This window comes from Dermacentor variabilis, chromosome 1, assembly GCF_050947875.1.
Source record: "Dermacentor variabilis isolate Ectoservices chromosome 1, ASM5094787v1, whole genome shotgun sequence".
Lineage (NCBI taxonomy): Eukaryota > Metazoa > Arthropoda > Arachnida > Ixodida > Ixodidae > Dermacentor > Dermacentor variabilis.
The window spans coordinates 208,889,328-208,906,417 of record NC_134568.1 but is presented as its reverse complement, the minus strand read 5'-3'; positions in this window follow the sequence as shown (position 1 = coordinate 208,906,417).

Here is a 17,090-nt window from a genome sequence, read left to right as displayed (position 1 = left end):
TCAGTGATGAGCATACAACAGCTGTTGGCTACACCTCAGCTGACACAATGCTTGGCTCCCTACTCCCTAATGGATATCAGTGAGAGTTAAGCGAGCCAGGGTAAGCAACAAGACTTTTCGATATTATGTGTCATTTTGCATTTGATAATCTCCGATATACTACACGCAACGCTGATGATCAACGGACAGAGCCTCAAAGCATTAAAAGACACATGAGCTTATGTTACCATACTAAAGAAGTGTTTGGTAAAGAGCGAAGATATTCGTATCGGTACTATTATAAAAATTCACAGTTATGATGGAACTGTTAAAATGATGCGGAAATGGGTTCGGCGTAAATGTGATGTTTCGGACGAGAAGCATTGAGATTGACGCTTTGGTCATGGAAGGAGCGGAATTTGTTTGTATTATCCCGAACAGACCTGAAGCGTTTCCGCAAGAACCTTTACATGGAAAGTGGAAAGAGAAAGTGACAACTGAGCTTAAGGACGCTCTTTCTCAGGAGGAGGAGGAGTAGATTTTAATGGAGAGAAAGGAGGAGAGGTCGGCCTGGAGAGCGTGTCTCTAGCCTGCTACTCCTCACTGGGGAAAGGGGAAGTGGGAAATACAAAACAAGAAATACGAAACCAAGTAATATACCATATTTGTATCCTGAACTTCTTTGCATCGATGAGTACCCATCCGCAACTATTTCCATGAAAGTGCCATTTTTTCTTCGAGACGTCAGACGCCGGTCAGAAGAAAATCATACAGCATAATAAGAGAGAACAAGACAGGTCTAAAACATAACTACAAAAAATGTTAAACGCCGAGATAACGAGGTCATTGACATCAGCTTCCGCGTCCCCCATAACAATAGCTCCAGAAGAAGACGGCCTATTTCGTCTTTGTACTGAGTGTCGTTTGGTAAATCGACAAACAGAACTTTTCTCATTTCCCATGCCCCGAATCGACGAGACCATTGATGAAACCGATGGACGTACATGGTTCTCAAGAATTGATCTATGCAAAGGGTATTGGCAGGTGCCTCTTACAGAAGAGACGAAACAGTTCTCCTATTTTACAACGCTCTTCAGAGTCTACGTATATAACAGGCTCTATTTCGGTTGGAAAAACTCCGGAGGCTGGTTCCAGAAAAGCATGAATGAAATATTACATAAATTCCTGGGCTTATTTTGCAGTGTGTGTATAGACGACATACCCATTTATTCAGGAACAAAATAACATCATGAGAAGCTCCTCACGAAGGTAATCACGGCTCTGAGCAAGGCAAGGTTAAACACAAGGAAAAGTTATTTTTTTGCGAAGAAACGTTGTATTCTTAGGAATAATGTTTGACAGTCGCACCAAGAGTACAAAAGACGAGTCGCTTGAACACATAAGTCAGCTGGTGAAACCCCACGACGTGCACTCACTGCGTGTCTTTCTTGGATTAGCGGAACATTTCAGAAGTTTCACTCCAGGGTATGCCACAAATACTAAACGCCTGATAGTCCTACTGAAGAAGGAAATGCCCTTCGTATGGTCAAAGAAATGCGATTAGACCTACAATTACTTGGTACAAACCATCTCATCAGATCATGTTCTCGTTCCCGCTGATTTTAGTCTTCCGTTCCGACTTTGCAGGGATGCTTCACAAATTGGAGCCGGTGCTGTACTGTACCAGAGAGATCTGACAGAGCCATCTCATCGTAAGCTGAAAGTTATCGGACATAATCCTTAAACATTTTCCAAGGCTCATGAATATGACCCTACCGAAAAAGAAACGCCCTAGTTGTGGTAATGGCTCTTGGTTGTTTCCGCTCCTATTTGGAAGGGCGTCAATTCAAGTTATTCACCGACAATCAAGCACTGAGCTACGTCTTCATTTAAGCACAACTGAAAGGACGACTTGCGAGATGGATAGCCGAAATACAGCAATAAACTTTCGACGTCGCTAACCGTCCTGGGGAAAAACTCGCAGATGCACACGTCCTCTGGAGACTCCACAAACAGGTAAAAGACCGGCACGAGAGCATAAATCACATTGCTTTTGGGGAAGGCACTGAAGAAATGCAGTCGCGGAATGGGAAACTTCATGTTACTGAATCAGACGTGCGCAGTATTGCAAGACCTTACACTCTAAAAACAGAGTTCCGGGCACTCTCTTTGAGGGAGTATCTGCTTGTCCCATATTTCACTCTCTTTTCGAGAGTAGATCGACCCACTTTGAGAGAGAGTAGGTCAACTCCTCCCGACAGAGTTTTGTTACTCCACCGCAAGGGAGTGCTAGTACTCTTCCGCAGAGTGCTAATACTCTCCCCACAGGGGTAATAGTACTCCCTCAGACCGAGTGCTTCTACTCCTCCAAACCGAGTACTTCTACTCCTCCAAGCCGAGTGTTTCTACTCACACAGAGTGCTTGTACTCCTTCAGAACCGAGTGCTAGTACTCTTCCCAATAGCACCCGCCATGGTTGCTCAGTGGCTATGGTGTTGGGCTGCTGAGCACGAGGTCACGGGATTGAATCCCGGCTACGGCGGCCGCATTTCGATGGAGGCGAAATGCGAAAACACCCGTGTACTTAGATTTAGGTGCACGTTAAAGAACCCCAGGTGGTCAAAATTTCCGGAGTCCTCCACTACGGCGTGCCTCATAATCAGAAAGTGGTTTTGGCACGTAAAACCCCATAATTTATTTTTTTTTCTTCCCAATAGTGTGAAAGCACGATGTAGATTCATGGTCACGTTTGAAGGGATTCGCAACACTACCATGTGGGGAATATTTTATTCCTTCATAAGCAGCTCCTGCACTTATGCTTGGGGAATGGGATGTGATATGTTGTCGCCAAGTTACTCAAATGAAACATTTTCTCTCTTAAAAGGTCAAAATCTTTATTGGTCAGTCACAAGAGAAACTGAATAATAATTTGACAAACAAACTGACAAACACATAAAATCAGATTAAAATGATGCCCATGAACTTTAGAACACGCCTTGTAGTAAAACATAACTATATTCTCCAAAGTTTCATCAGTATTACAGTGTAGAAATATCCTTTAATTTCAATTGGCTCCTTCTTTTGAAAAATAAAGTATACAATGGAAATTTAAATACAGAACAAAAGTGTGCAAACTCACAACCTATTGACACTATGATCGAAGAGAGATATGCGCCACATTACTGGCCAGCAAACGCATTTCTGGCACAAAACGCGTGCACTTATATGGCAGAGGTTACCAGTTGAGCTGCTAAGCATGGGGCTGATAATGTAGATAAATTGTGCAAGAAACTTTTTTTGTGTGCCATATTCTAAGACAGCAGCTAATCTGATAACATGTTGTACAGCGTATGGATGTTTCTGACTGAGAGTACAGTGCATTTAGAAATGTGTTGTATATTCTCATATGAGGCCGCAGGTCTAGCTAGCTTTGCTTATATTTAGCATAAAGTTATTCATGTATGGGCTGCACCCCGTTGTTTCTAAGTGTGTCTTGTCGTGGTTCTGCAGCAATATCCTGCTTGGTATCAAACTAGTTCAGAGGCGTATTGTATTTCCTATTCGGTTGGCCTCCTCACGAAAGTAGTTTCGTGGGGCTATTGGGATTCATCCGTTACACTTTCTCACAAAAAAATTTAATTAAATTTGCAATAATACCTAATGTGTAGCAGATGACTATAAAACTGCGAGGAGCACTGGCATTAAAATCTTGCGCATCAAATTTCTTGTCATATATGGTAGCTTTTCATTCCCATTAGGGCAAGAATGCTATACTTCTGAGGAGCAGCTTGCATAATTACATGATCAATTATTGTGACCCGTTGAATATGCAATCTAACTAAAGTATAGCATGGCTTCAGATGTGAACCAAAAATCATGTGATGAATATGATGTATCATAGGCGACATAATCATAAGTACAGGCAGGAAAGTGCATGAAACAGACAAACAAAGAAGCAAAACATAAATTGATAATGGCAGCATCCTGTTTCACATATTCCTTCCATGCACTTGGATTTTGCATGCGACTATGCATATATACTTGCACAATGAACCAACTACCTGAAACCAAAGCTTTTTTTCCTACTGAGGTGCTTAAGATGCGCTAAAGTAAGAAAAATTATTGCACTTCGCAGAATCTTCATCTCAAAACAAGTACATATGTGTCTAGGAAGATTGATACATCACCTCACTGTACACTCTATCTTAAGTCCACAAGAAATATGTCTACAAAAGGCGTGAAACTAAGGGGCTTTTGCTTAACACTATACGTTCACATCCGCCAATTGATAAACAAGTGTTCTACTCAGATGCTCTCAGTTCTTTGAATTGAATGCATCTCTACCTCCACTAGCATACTTGGTTGACAAGTAGATTGGAGAAACAACAATTTTACATTTTTAAAGTAATTTTCAATTATAAGTGACTCTCTGGCTTCTAAGACGTAAGGTTTGCACCACGGTGTACACAGAGGCTTTAATTGCTCCTTGCGTTCGCTTCGGGAGGCACGAGCGGTTCTAATGAACTGGTTTCGTGAGCATGCACGTAAACGATAATGACTTCTTAAACATGTGATTCTCTTCCCCCAACGCTTCCCCTTTTTGGAACCTAAAAGGAAGCCATAATTCTAAAATTTGATGTAAAAAATAGATGAAAAGAAGACATGAAAATCTGCATGCTGCATGTCAGCATTTAAAATACAGAATCACAGTGGCTTGTATATGGACCCTTGCATTCACGCGCTGTTAAATGTAAGCTATTAAAGGTGTTATATGTATGTAAGCACATTACCAAGCATGAGCTGTTGCTTTTTATAGTGAACACAGGTACCGGGCTCATTGCAAGTATGTATCATGTCACTAATCAAATATGCAATTTCATTGTACCACTATTTCTTTATCACATGGATATATCCGTTGAGAGGCAAGAAAAAAAGCAGTCACTTCTCAGAACTAATCAGCTTCTTTTTAAACACATTTCTAACTTTTCAATGATACTTGCTCCTATGTGTTTGTCTGCAGAGAGCATATACTTGATTTTGACTTTCCCATCAGAGACATTACATAAATATACCATGTTAAGACGACAGCCTAGAGCACGTGAGAACTTTCACCTTGGTGTGACATACTGTATATTGATTTTGTTGACATTTAGGCAAATGGTACACCCAATATACCCGCATTCTAGTTTTGTTGTCCAAATTGCATGGCAATGTATTTTGATTCTTTGGCGTGCGCTCCTCTGCACTACATGAAGTCGCGCTGGGCTGGCTCTTTGACATCCTTGTGTCCCTGAAGCTGCCTTCTTGCGTTATATAAAACGGGTGCCTGAAAAATATCGAGTGCAAAAGTCAACACAAGGACATGGTGTAAAACAACATCGAGACAGTCACGGTCATGGCACGAAAAAAACGCATTAGCTCTTTGTCTCCCTACTGAAATGCATGCGAAACATCTAAATGACTGCTACAGACAACTGCTAAATTAACTTCAAGTTTTAGATTTAAACAAAAAAAAATAACCGACAGTTCATCCTCATTCGGCACCAATGTTAAAATACTCCTGCTAATAAATAGAATATTGCTCACTGTCAGATGTCATAAGTCTGTCATTAGTCTGGTGTGTCGCAAACAGCACTTGTGACACATCCTAAGCACGTGCCCAGTGTGCATCCCGCACCTTCTCTGGTTGTGCCGCTGCTCAAGCCATAATTTGAGGATCATATTCGCAAACATAATGCTCAGTAGGGATGAAAATATGGTCCTCCAGTTCAATGGATATGAGTGGATGTGCCTATAAGAACGGGCAACAAGGCTTGTTATGGCAAGCTTACCCACATTTCAATAATAACAAGAAAGTTCACTGCGGCCTGCATCGAAGCTTACTAAAAGGCATGAACTTATTTTCATTTATGAGGTGCGCAATGGAGTTCATTTTCGACAGACTCGACTAGTGCTGCAGTTTGAAATCTCGCATTTTACATTCTTGAAGGCGTGTAAAAGTTGCAGTTAGACAGCAGTTATTAGTTTATTAGATGAACTCTTTGTTTTGTGTATGACAGACGCGTGGTAACACTGAATTAAAGCAACGTTTCATTTTGATACTTTATTTCTTCACTAAAAATATTAAAGCGATAAACATATTTTGACCTGCAAAGCAGTAGCAAGATGCACACATTACGCTTGTAACCCCCAGAGAAAGGGTGATTTAGCTGTTCATATGGCATAACTCTGAAATGCCAACTCATATTAGCAAATGCACCGGCATATCCAAAACAATAAGCGTATGCAAAGCGCCCCTGCAATTGTAATTCCACACAGCAGCCGTAATATTCGATGCCGATGCATAACTCGCTGCTTGACAATTCACCGAGTTCGTAGACATAAGCACCCTTTCAGATTCGCACCGTGCTCGAAAACCGTAACAGGAGACATAAAATCACACAAATAATGACACAATTTCAATACATGAGCAAAAACACTTCATTAGGGCTAAACCCCATGAGAGCGATTTAGTGCGCGACGGCGACGAGCGACGGCTTCGAGCGTCAAAACGGGCCGTAGCTTGAACAAATCGCTCGGTTCTAGAAATCTAGAATTCATCAATCGTCGCCCGGAAGTGCTGTGAGCGACTAGCCAATAGCGCGAAGCCGGAGCTAGATGTACATCACTCAAATTCTACCGATTGTCGCGTGGAACGAGCAAACGATCGAATTTTTATACGTGCAAGGATAAGAACCTATTGCAAGACCTTCGGAAATATTTTATGCTCACATCCTTTGGGACTGTGCTAAGAATCCGCACGAAGCTGCAACGATGACAAAGATCCCGCCGCGGCTCGAGGCCGCAACGAGGTGCTATGACAAAGATGTCCAAACCCAGGCCGTCCACCAGATCTCGGCGGCCCTCGAAAGGCAACGACCGAGCGATACCGGAGGGAGGCTGCCACCCCAAAAGAGGGGCAGGCGTGGTCGACCAAAGGGAATAGTGCGGCCGCGGCCGAAGTAGAGGCGCCACACGCCGCGAAGACGTCATGGCCGCGTCACGGTAACGCCTCCCTAACAGGGGAAGGCTAACCGTTCTGCAGGCATTCACAACAAAGTTTCTTCACTCACTGACTCATGCTACTTTTTACAGTAAAATACATCAACTTAAATTACTAAAGCACGCGTCACGCTAGTTTTGACGCGTATTTGCAGCCCTCATACCGGCAACACCGGGGAGCCGTCGCTCAAAATCATCGCTCGTACGGAGTACGACTTGTAAGCGACGAGCGAACGCGACAGCCATCTCCATCGCATCGCTTGTAGCTGTCGCGCGCAAGATCGCTTATATGGGGTTATATACTTTATTCAGCATAAAACATGAATTCCTCATGCGCTTTCAGTAAGTTCAAGATAACGCGCCCGATTGACCTCTTGCAGCATGCAGCTGAATGCCTGCGGCAATGCTTCTAACCAGCACTGGCGCTGCACGTAACTTCGGTGGTCGCAGATTACCCATGGGCAAGAAATCGTTAAGCGCGCGGCTTATTTATAACGAAAGCATGCCGCCAGCAAAATGATGCCTTCTGTTATGTGACTCCTTATTTCAACAGCGTTCCAAGTCGATGTACCCCGAAAACAAGGGTGGGTGGAGATGCACTTTAGAAGACGTCGTAACGCATGACACTACTTCTCATACTGCCATTCTAGGCTGTTGTACACACTTTGCAGCCTATGGAAAAAGCCAGTGCCGTCCAGTTGATGTTGCACTGGGGTTACCTGAACTTATAGTCCTTGAAGAAAAAGCAAGATAACCAGACCAGCAGCATCGATACCGCAATGCAGTGAAGAACGGTTTCGACGTACGTCACGGAAGTCCTATGCCAGATATTCAAGCAGGGGCCATGATACTTGTGCGAAAAAGGATGGAAGGATACAAAGCAGCCTTTAAAGGCCCTTACACGGTCACCAAGACATCAGGACAACGAGGAATTCTAAAAACCATCTACTATGAAAGAAGCAATGAAGAAACAGAAATGACAACAATTGGAAATGGGGCCCCTTTTCATGCCAGGAGGGCTGTAATAAGGCCGGAGAAGATGTAACCATCCCACCATCAGAAGAGGAGAAGGAGGACATTCGAAGAATGAGGACTAGGAAATTAGAGGCCGAACAAACGTGGCTTCCGATAGAAGTATGTCTCCGTTTTAGTAAAAACCATTAAATAGTACTGGTATTTATGTTTATGTTTTCTCGAATGGCCTATCCCACATAGTGAATATCTAATAGTTTGCGAATACGAATGATCAGTGTGGAATATTTGATTCGTATTCAAAAGTTCGTATATTCGACTACCGCTCAATTATATGGGCCTTCGCCGTTCCGTGTTATAAAGAAGCCGGTCTCGTCCCTGCTGCTGAAGTAACTATGCGTTCAATCAAGGGCCGAACAAAGTTTCAATCGGTATTCACTTGTAGGAACATGGAAGAGACGTTGGCTGTGCCATGTGCGTTATCAGGTAAATTGAACGAATATTTTGACACCTTATTCCGGTCTACATGGTCACCCTGCAATGTGGAAATACTGAACTGAATTTTTATGACATTTCCCTGTAACACCCAACATAAAGCTTTATGACAAGCCTTTCTAACAAAAAAAGAGAACACTTCCTCAAGAAAGGCAGACTTCAGTCACTTTTCGACTCCTTTAACTGAGTGCTGCGTTATGAGGCGATCTCTCACGCCCCTTTCTTTCTCGGTGTGCTTCTTTTCCAGCTATTGCGCCATCTACCTGGCGTTTTCGAAGAGCACGCATTTCCGCTCCCCGGTTGCTTCTTCTCGGGGTTCTGCTTTTTCGGCCTCGGTAAATCCGTGTGAAGGCTCCAGATGCGGATCTCCATCCTTCGGTCCGATGGCGAGCGCCTTCTTTTTCCGCGGCAGCATTAGGGATAGCGAGAGCCAGGATGAAGCTTTTCGTTTTATTTTTCAATTCCCTCTGTGTTTGTACCCACCATGCCGAAGCCCTTTACTGGGTAGAACGGTGCGTTCTACGCATCCCGGAAAACGTTATCAGCCGGGGACGGACACGGTTAGCCCATTTCCTAGCTTTAACGGTTGATAGCAGAAGGAGGACGCAGAGCGGTCCTTAGAGCGCTCGACTTAAAGACGGATAAGCGCTGGTTCGGTTTCCCACACCCCCATGGAATTTTTTCGCATTGTACGTGAATCGCTCGAAGTTCTTCGGAACGCACGGACAAATTCGTCACATATTTCCTATAGCTCATAATTGCTATTCTCAATATAAGAAGAGTGTACCCAGCGGCTGTAGTCCTGCTGAAGAGTTTTCGAGCAGCGGTTGGGTCAGCAACAACACCACCATTTCAGCTGCCCCAACTGGGGAACAGGGGGTGCTCTACAGTGCGGTGACAGGCCTTAGGATAGGGAACCACCGACGGCGCCGCAATGTCTTCCTGAAAATGCATGGGTGCAGGTGGCGACCACAACGGACGGGTGTGACTCGACAGACGCTGCAGCCCCAAGCAACGGAGGACCGGCTTCATGCGGTCGGAGAGGGGCCCATGGGTACCCTGCAGCTCCATATATATATATGGAGCTGCAGGGTACCCATGGGCCCCTATATATACCCATATATATATATATATATATATATATATAGAGAGAGAGAGAGAGAGAGAGAGAGAGAGAGAGAGCGTCCATGAGACGGGGTATTCCCAAGAGTGACAACGGAGACAGACGAGGTAGCAGTCGTCGAGGTTTGTTCAACAAGCATGCTTAAAGTAGCTGCTCGAGCATGCAGTGCCTAATTATGGATTCTACTGTAAACAGCACCTAATGGATGGCGAAGAAAGACGCACACTTGGTTTTGCACCCACCGTGGTGGCTTAGCAGCTGTGGCGTTGCGCAGCTATGCACGAGGTTGCGGGATAAAATCACGGCCGCGCAACCGCATTTCGAAGGGGTCGAAAGGCAAAAACACCCATGTCCCGTGCATTGGGGGCATGCTGAATATCCCCTGGTGGTCAAAAATAATCTGGAGTCCCCCACTTCGGCATGCCTCATAATCAAATCGTGGTTTTGGCACGTAAAACCCCACAATTCAGCATTAGGTTTTGCATACAGCTCGTATGTGGTGCTAACCAATTATTATTCGCTTTCCTAATTTCTCGACATTGTTTCCTTTCGGTAACCAACATAGCATCGAAAATGGCCACCAAAAGCCCATAGAATTCCACAACTCTAGGCATTATTTTTGTAATCCTTGTAGGAGAAACTAGAGCAATCATAGAAGCACGTGGGGTTCGCAAGTAGGGAAAGAACAAGACTTTTATGAGAAGAACACACATATTTCAAGCAGAATTATTAGCAATTACTATAGCCCTTCGAAAACTTCCTGTAAATTCTTCCACAGCTGTAATATTGACCCATTCGTTGTCAGTGTGCAACAGCACCCACCTCACCCTCAGGCAGTACTGTTTTGAATGAACTAGAAGCAGTAATCCCGTCGACCTGACGTCTGGTACGCTTGATATGGGTACCAGGGGAGGTATTTTGTAAGAGTCCACCTAGTGGATTGTCCATTGCGGCCGTTCCTGATTGGTTAAGGCCGCTCGTATACTCCTCACTCGAACAGCTGCATCCAATCAGCAGCGGCCGAAATGCACAGTCCTCTACATGGACTGTGACAGAATGCCCCCCCCCTCAGATAACTGTCGTTTGTTCTTAAATAAAATGGCCGACACACTTTGATGTACATCCCTAGATGGACTAGCCATTTGTGCCCTGCCGGCTTCTGTTTATAACACCGCGGTTAGAGTTATAAAATTATCTCTTTTAAAATACTCCGCAAAACAGACAATCCAAATAAAGAACTTAAACCATTTGCTGTACCCTTGCGATAATCAAGGGTGTCCCACGCGTGAAGTGTAAATCTCTCTCACAAAATTACGATGCCGAATTCCACCATTCAGATCTGTAACACAGGTCTGGTCTGGCGCTGTCCCCTCTATGTCATTTCTGCAAAGAACCTGAAACAATTGATCATTTTTATTAACCTGCCGCCGATTCGCAATACATAAAAAGAACTACTTCGAGATTCCATTAAAAGATTAGACATTGCAATAAACACTGAAAACATTCTCTCGTTTGGGGAATTCACACTGAGTTTCAGCCACAGGAACGTATGCATGGCCGTAGGCGAGTTCCTTGACTTTTACTGATTGATTACTTATTATTTCACATAATTCTAATTAAATTGATTAAAATTTATTGCCATCCAGTTTGCTCCCCTTTCAAAAACACACGTTTACCTATAACGGTTTTCCGTGTAACTGCCGGCTTCTTGGCCAATCCCCCGTGGTGCGTACACGCCGAGGTATAGGAAGCAAGGAAGCAAGCTTCATCACGGCTGAAGTCCCGAGTAGTTTCACGGCCAGTTTCTTTGGGCTAGATCGTGGGCAAGAAGCCAAAGTGAAAATAGAAGCAGCAACTCCCCAGCGGCCTTGTGGTAAGTGGCCTGGCAACAGATGGGCCTGCGTTGCAATCACAATTTCAGGTGTCTCCTCCTCAGGTGCCGTGCGGATGGCTGCTCTGACAATGGTGACTATAATGGTGCAGGTTAGGGCGCCATGGGATTTACCTGGCGCAAGAACCTTCACAGCGGAGGCGTCTTGGAGGATGGAGCGGACTGCTGGGGTGAGGCAACCCCACATAAGAGGGAGCTCCCTACCATTTGCGGGACGTCGGCCATTGGGAGCGTGGCACATCAGCGAGAAGCATCACCCGCCGAACAGACGAGTGCAACCAAGAAGGCCACATGAGCCGAGACTGTCCCACTGCTCACTGTGGAGGACGACGAGGATGCCTCATGGAAGGCCACATGAGCAGAGATTGATTTGCAGACACTTGGGCTGGACACACCCAGATGTGGGCCGCTACGCTTCGTGTGTGGGAAAATTAGGTGCTTTGTGTATATTTTGTGCTTTAATAGCTCGCTAAATTAAAAAAAAGAATTGAAATGTGTACGTTTTTCCCGATATTGAGGATGATAAATATATTGTCATTCCTCCTACGAACTTGTATTCCTTTGCCGTGTTCGCTTTTCTGGTTTTATTATTTTCGTGCGTATATGTGGGGCACATATAATTCTTAGCACCGTTGCGTACGGTATCGAAGGGGTAATTTACATTGCCTGGAACGCAGTCGGAACAAGTGAAAGTACATGGGATCCAACAAGAAATCGTGCGCTTGTCAAGCGTCAAAGCTTCAAAGCGTCAAGCGTCAAAGCCCACAAATGCGAATTTAAACAGAAGTATTTGTCTTGTACGCACATTTATGGCTCGTTAACGATGGGGCATTGGGCGTCATGAAGCTTAGAACGACAGAAGGCTGAACTAGTTGGTAAGGATTCATTATGCAAGAAAACGTGAGGCCTGCAAACAGGACACAAGAGAAGAGAAGTGGACAACACGAACGCCGACTATCAACTGAAGGGAGCACAGAGGCGAAAAAAAGGAAGAAGGCACAAAACTAATATGCGCAACCTCTGGAATGATATCCCCGCGTGTCAACTGGGTACACAGTTAACAGTTATCTCTCACGTAGGCCGGCACATGCACCCGATTGACACGTGGTAATGCCATTCAAGAGCTTGCGCAGATGAGTTTTCTGTCTTCTTTCTTTTTTTCGCCTCAGTGCTCCCTTCAGTTGATAGTCGGCGTTCGTGTTGCCCACTTCTCTTGTGTCCTGCCTGCACGCCTCACCTTTTCTTGCGTAAGGGCGTCATGAGCAACACCAAAAAAAAAAAAGTTGAAAAATGTGAGGTCACTTTTTGTTGTCAACGACGCGATTTAGACCCTACAATAATTACAAAATATTTAACAGGTCCGACAACCACGACACGATTAGGCTTTCCACTAAGCAGTGCATGGTAACTGCATACTCATTGTGATGAACGGTTGAGTGGAGATCACCTGTTCAACAGGAAAATCGATGCATCGAAACAAAGACCCTAAGGTTGTCGCATCCTATCGCGTCTTTCTACAAAGCACCGCGTCTTTCCGTATGGAAGAAAGAATTCAGTGCTTGGGTTTGCCCGCATCGCCGCAAGGGCCGCTCAGCCCGTCGACCAGCGCTGCCGCACGAAGGATGCGAAAGTGGACACTTGTTCAGCCTTCACACCTCGTTATCCTTAACGCAACACGTGAAGAGCAATGAAAGCAACCTCGCAAACACCACCTCAAATATTGCACTTATCAATCGGCAAATTGGCACAACCGCAATTCACAGAACACATGGAGGGCCAAAACACTGCAACATGGGAGGCGGCATGTTCTAGTAGACGAAGTTTGCGAGCGTGCCTTTGCGAACGCCACAAGAGTGCCCAGCATTGCAACTCATACAACGCAAACGCCTTTTATCCAGGACGCACTAAGGAATAGCTACATTTTATAAATGATAAATTGAGCACCTGACCTAAGAGAACTGATTACGAAAGACATTTTGTTTGCGTGAAATCAACATTGCATTCTTTTAATTAAAGGAAATCTTTTTATTGACACTGTTTGTTCTCCCCTTAGTCATGCTTTAATCAAAGCGCCGACCACCCTCCTTGTGGATGTCGCTGAAAGTTGGTTCTAGACCGCTTTCTTCGCAACCCACGTGAATCTATTTTGAATGCGGCGATTGCGAGAAGCAAATGATGGCTCGCGGCGTAAGCTGCGCTTGCTTGCAAAAACCCTCTCCTGCACTCTGCAAATGGCGCTTTGGTCGCAGCATTGACTTTTTATATGCGTGCGTTTGCGTTCTGAATTTTAGGGTTGGTTTGTATGAAGATAAATCTGCTGCACATGTGCAAGATGAAATGCGCAATAAAAACTTCGAAATCGAGCGGTATTGCGTGTATGTGTGTATAGTATGGCAACAGCTACAATTCAGTGTTTTCCGTAAATAGCGTAAATGTCTACCTTTATCTAGTTTCACGGAATTTTTAAAAATCGCCACTGGCAAGTAGCACAATTCTTCTCCTTGAGTTGGATTACTCGAAGAGGCTGACATAACTAGTACGGGAAATCGAAACACATATTAAATTATATACAAAAATAGCGCTAATTATTTTCTTATTTTTACTTTACCCCACATATTACAATTTGAGAATGTTAGCCGGTGGGATTGCAAGACCCACCGATTCGAAATAAATTTTCAGGGCACCAGTTCCGAGATATTATGTCCCAAAGTGTGAAACAACATATATGATTGAGTGAGTGAGAAAACTTTATTTCGAATCAGAACGATTCGCGTGCGGCGACTTAGTGGGCTAAGGCACCGGCTGAGGTTATGGCGAAGTGTTCTTGCCTCTCGGCGGCTTCCTTGGCCCGCTGGATTGCCCAGAGTTGGTCGTCCAAGTTCGAGCTGAGCAGTGCGGACTGCCATCGCGCGCGGAGGCTGTCGATGGAGGATTCGCTCTCATTGTGCTGTATTAGTCCCTGGCATTCCCATACCATGTGTTGTAGCGTGGCCCGGGTGCCACACACTTTGCCTCTATCTGTTGTGTATATGTCTGGATAAATAGCGTGCATTAGTATCGCACTCTTGTATGATTTGGTTTGTAGTTGTCGCCGCTGGACAGCTAGCGATCTACTGAGTTGTGGGTGGGGTGGTGGATAAGTGCATCTGTAGCGTTCGGATAACTTCCGAGATTTTGCGCATAAAAGGGCAGTTTGTTAAAAAGAAGTGGACCAACCGGGCACATTTAAGGCGAAGTTTAGGGCGCCTATTTCACCACAGGTGTCACTCTGGAATTTCATTTCAGGTTGACGCCTTGCAAGCTCACCGGCTACAATTTGTAGATTCCACTATGTCCAATAAGGAAATTAAATAAGAAGTTAATTGATCAGTTTTCGTTTATTAGTTGTATATATGCTTCGATTTCTTTTGCAAGCAATGTCCGCCTCTCTGAATAATCCAGCTGAACGACTACAATTATGCCTGAATTAAATTTCAATTGTATTTGTTTCTGCAAAAGTCAATTAAAAAAATTCCGTAAAATATGAAAATTACCACCCCGTATATTTCGGTAGGTGGCGTCGCGTTTCCGTAAATTCGCATTCTAACCAGTGACAGTGCCTCTTAGCATTCTGAAGTGATTTCTAGGAATTCATATGGAGTTGGAGTTACCTGAACGCTTCTTATATTTCCCGAGGCTTCCTCTCTGTAAATAGCACATCATATTCGATGGACGCATCCAGAAGTCGAGGCTTAAACTGTTACTCGCAGTAATTCATTGAGGTGAATGAGGATTCACTGAAGCCTGGCCATCTCGTTACGAGACCTCGCGCATTCACAGTCGTGGTTTTATAACAGCATCACAACGGTATTGAACACAGGCATCTTTGTTTCCTAATGAAGTCATAAATTAAGTGGGCGGTAAGCAACGCCGATTCCACCCCGTGCATCTATGTTTTCGTCTAATTTACCCCAGGCCTGGATGGCATAACCAACAAGTCTGTCAGGAACTTCCATGATGAATCGATCGCCAAATTAACAGAATACATAAACGAGTGTTGGGTAAAGGGAGAAGTGCCAGTTCAATGGAAGAAAGCGATGATAACGCTCATTCCAAAACCTTGTAAGAAGCTTGAGATCGACAACCTCAGACCGATCTCCCTAGCATCCTGCGTCGGAAAATTAATGGAGCACGTAATTTTAAGCAGAGTAGATAACTTCTTAGAGGATAATAACATATACCCAGATACAATGATAGGATTTCGCAAAAACCTTTCTACACAAGATGCGATGCTTCAACTTAAGCATCAGATAATCGATTATAAAACGCGCTCTACAAGGGCCACCGTGACCTTGATTTTAAGAAGGCTGTCGATAATGCCAAGCATGCAAACATATTGAAAAACATCGAACGAATAGGCCTAGTGCAACAGATGTATAAGTACATCAAGAGCTTCCTATCAGATATGAAAGCAGTTATCTCCGTCGGAGGGCTCACATCACCCGAGATCGACATAGGTGGGGCTGGCATGTCGCAAGGCCCTGTCATCTCCCCGATGCGTACAGCGGAGGTGCCAGTGATAGACTCTCACCTGGTCAGCTTATGAGAAGAGAGGCGGAAACTGGCCAAGAGGTGGAAAAGGCAACGTCTAAACAAACACCTGAGACAACGCGTCGCTCTCTTGGCAGAGCAAGCCCAAGGCCACGCCAACGAGCTCGCTAAAAACGAGTGGGCGACGTTCTGTGGAACCCTGTCAGGAACTCTCGGAACGACCAGTACGTGGCGAATACTACGAAGCATGCTAGACCCGATGAGCATGCGTACTGAGAATAACAAGAAGCTCCAAATTATAGCAGACAACTTCGAGGGTACAGACCAAGATCTCGTCCATGCGCTTCAGAAAAAGTACATAGCACTCCCACCTGCCACGGTATCGTCGTACGCGAGGAGACAATACGCGGGAGAGGCGAACCCTGAATTAGACGAAGATATAACATACGCGGAAGTGTATGAGGCGGCACAATCCGCAGTTAAAAACTCGGCAGCGGGCCCAGACTCGATCACAAGTGCAATGATTCGAAACATGGATTTGGTAGCCCTAGCGAAAATCACAAAGATTTTTAATAGCGAGTGCTGGGCCAAGGGAGACTTGCCCCAAGAGTGGAAATTGGCTAAAATAATCATGATCCCCAAACCAAAAAAGAATCCCTCGATTGATACACTACGGCTGGTGTCGCTCACGTCCTGCCTAGGTAAGCTCTATGAAAGGGTTATCCATAGCAGATTGCAGCGATACCTGGAAGAGCGGAGCTGGTTCCCGGACTCCATGATAGGATTTCGCACGGGTTTATCTTGCCAGGACGCGTTCCTCCTACTTAGAGACGAAATTCTAACTAATATACCATACGGCGACGAGAGACTAGACCTAGCACTAGACCTCAAAGGAGCCTTCTACAACGTCTCTCACGCCGCAATATTGGAGGAATTTGAACTGGCGGGTTGTGGTGAGCGCACATACCATTACTTAAGAGCGTTTTTTCCAACCGTGAGGCGAGCATCAGTATTGGCCAAATCACTTCGGATTTATCTAAAATGCCTGACAAAGGAACA